At 36.0% G+C, this 2,500-nt stretch overlaps 4 non-coding genes across 4 annotated transcripts; all 4 read right to left on the bottom strand.

Annotated features, from left to right (window-relative positions):
- Positions 1-602: 602 nt before the first annotated feature.
- On the bottom strand, positions 603-684 carry TRNAS-AGA (transfer RNA serine (anticodon AGA)). Its single transcript has one exon. It is a non-coding gene; the product is annotated as a tRNA-Ser (tRNA).
- A 239-nt stretch (positions 685-923) lies between these two features.
- Positions 924-1,013, bottom strand: TRNAY-GUA (transfer RNA tyrosine (anticodon GUA)). The gene is given in 2 exon segments: positions 924-959; positions 977-1,013. It is a non-coding gene; the product is annotated as a tRNA-Tyr (tRNA).
- A 901-nt stretch (positions 1,014-1,914) lies between these two features.
- TRNAS-AGA (transfer RNA serine (anticodon AGA)) lies at positions 1,915-1,996 on the bottom strand. The gene has a single exon. It is a non-coding gene; the product is annotated as a tRNA-Ser (tRNA).
- Positions 1,997-2,234: 238 nt separating this feature from the next.
- Positions 2,235-2,325, bottom strand: TRNAF-GAA (transfer RNA phenylalanine (anticodon GAA)). Its single transcript is given in 2 exon segments — positions 2,235-2,271; positions 2,289-2,325. It is a non-coding gene; the product is annotated as a tRNA-Phe (tRNA).
- Positions 2,326-2,500: the final 175 nt, after the last annotated feature.

Here is a 2,500-nt window from a genome sequence, read left to right as displayed (position 1 = left end):
CCTATCAAACCTTCTACACTCTTTTAAATTTTGCTTGTTTTGTAAACTAATCAAGTGTTCCAGGAATGATGGGGATATTCCATTGTTTGTTCTGATTTGACAATTCATTTTGGACAATGAGCGGCCCTTTTGAGCTAGTGAAGATAATTGTGCTACATGAGAGTATGCACAGACAATTATTTTTCTTTTTTTTCATTAAAGCACAATTTTTAATAAAGGAGAGGTTAATGATATAATAATTAGCACTGAAAGTCATCTGACACGATTTGAAAGTAAAATGTTGTGCATTGAAAGTAACCAAAGCTCTTTTTACTTTGAGTGGACATCATTTTCTTTCAAATGAATTTGATATTTTGCTAAATGTACAAAACTTTCTTACAAATTTGACATTCAAAATGCATTTGTAATTAATAAATGCTACTTAGTATGGCTGCTGAGATTCCTGGGCTCAGTCTCAAGTAGAGGAGGAGAATGACGGATAGAGAAAGAGAGAACAGGCAGGCATCCTAAAGATTTTGATGTGCCAGTTCCTGACTCACCCTGAGCAACATTGGTTTCAAGCTTTTAGTAAATTTTCTAAAAAAATGAAACAACCATGCGGTCGTAGTCGGCAGGATTTGAACCTGCGCGGGGAGACCCCAGTGGATTTCTAGTCCATCGCCTTAAACACTCGGCCACGACTACCTCTCATTCAACGTGATGTTTTCACAAAAGTTTCTCAATGGGTTGAGCTACTTCATTTCAGGCTGTGATGAAGACTGAAGTAATATTGTATCAGAGATGATTTCCATGGGAAGTTAATCCTGACCACAGTGACCTGCGTTAATGATTTTTAAAATATAACTTGGAGAATGCTTTATACTTGGTATAGTTTTGGGTTTGTAAAATGTCAGTACTGACATCTAAGTTTATCAAAAGCGTCATCCTTTGAGCCGGAATTGAACCAGCGACCTAAGGATTTCTGTACCAATCTCCTCTACAGTCCTCCGCTCTACCAGCTGAGCTATCGAAGGATTCCATGATCATACAGCTGTGATATTACGTGCTATTAAAATGATTGAGTGTTAATTTTAAACATTATCAACTTTCCAAGCAAAATGAAAAATGATTTGACTACACAAAAGAGATTCAACTACTTATTCCTGTGTTGCTTTATCACACAAATTGTCATGTTTAATCATTTGGAAAATATCACTAATAGTTTGACTTATATTTGTGAAATTACTATCAACTGGCTACAGAGCTAGTTTGGAAAGCACTTTCAATAGATTTTTTAGTGTAGCCAAACTTACATCAAGATTAGAGATGCTTGAGCCTATCAAACCTTCTACACTCTTTTAAATTTTGCTTGTTTTGTAAACTAATCAAGTGTTCCAGGAATGATGGGGATATTCCATTGTTTGTTCTGATTTGACAATTCATTTTGGACAATGAGCGGCCCTTTTGAGCTAGTGAAGATAATTGTGCTACATGAGAGTATGCACAGACAATTATTTTTCTTTTTTTCATTAAAGCACAATTTTTAATAAAGGAGAGGTTAATGATATAATAATTAGCACTGAAAGTCATCTGACACGATTTGAAAGTAAAATGTTGTGCATTGAAAGTAACCAAAGCTCTTTTTACTTTGAGTGGACATCATTTTCTTTCAAATGAATTTGATATTTTGCTAAATGTACAAAACTTTCTTACAAATTTGACATTCAAAATGCATTTGTAATTAATAAATGCTACTTAGTATGGCTGCTGAGATTCCTGGGCTCAGTCTCAAGTAGAGGAGGAGAATGACGGATAGAGAAAGAGAGAACAGGCAGGCATCCTAAAGATTTTGATGTGCCAGTTCCTGACTCACCCTGAGCAACACTGGTTTCAAGCTTTTAGTAAATTTTCTGAAAAATAAAACAACCATGCGGTCGTAGTCGGCAGGATTTGAACCTGCGCGGGGAGACCCCAATGGATTTCTAGTCCATCACCTTAACCACTCGGCCACGACTACCTCTCACTCAATGTGATGTTTTCACAAAAGTTTCTCTATGGGTTGAGCTACTTCATTTCAGGCTGTGAGGAAGACTGAAGTAATATTGTATCAGAGATGATTTCCATGGGAAGTTAATCCTGACCACAGTGACCTGCGTTAATGATTTTTAAAATATAACTTGGAGAATGCTTTATACTTGGTATAGTTTTGGGTTTGTAAAATGTCAGTACTGACATCTAAGTTTATCAAAAACGTCACCGTTTGAGCCGGAATTGAACCAGCGACCTAAGGATTTCTGTACCAATCTCCTCTTCAGTCCTCCGCTCTACCAGCTGAGCTATCGAAGGATTCCATAATCATACAGCTGTGATATTATGTGCTATTAAAATGATTGAGTGTTAATTTTAAACATTATCAACTTTCCAAGCAAAATGAAAAATGATTTGACTACACAAAAGAGATTCAACTACTTATTCCTGTGTTGCTTTATCACACAAATTGTCATGTTTAATCATTTGGAAA

The sequence above is a fragment of the Pseudophryne corroboree genome, chromosome 4 (assembly GCF_028390025.1).
Source record: "Pseudophryne corroboree isolate aPseCor3 chromosome 4, aPseCor3.hap2, whole genome shotgun sequence".
Taxonomy (NCBI): domain Eukaryota; kingdom Metazoa; phylum Chordata; class Amphibia; order Anura; family Myobatrachidae; genus Pseudophryne; species Pseudophryne corroboree.
This window is presented reverse-complemented; position numbering and strand designations above follow the sequence as displayed.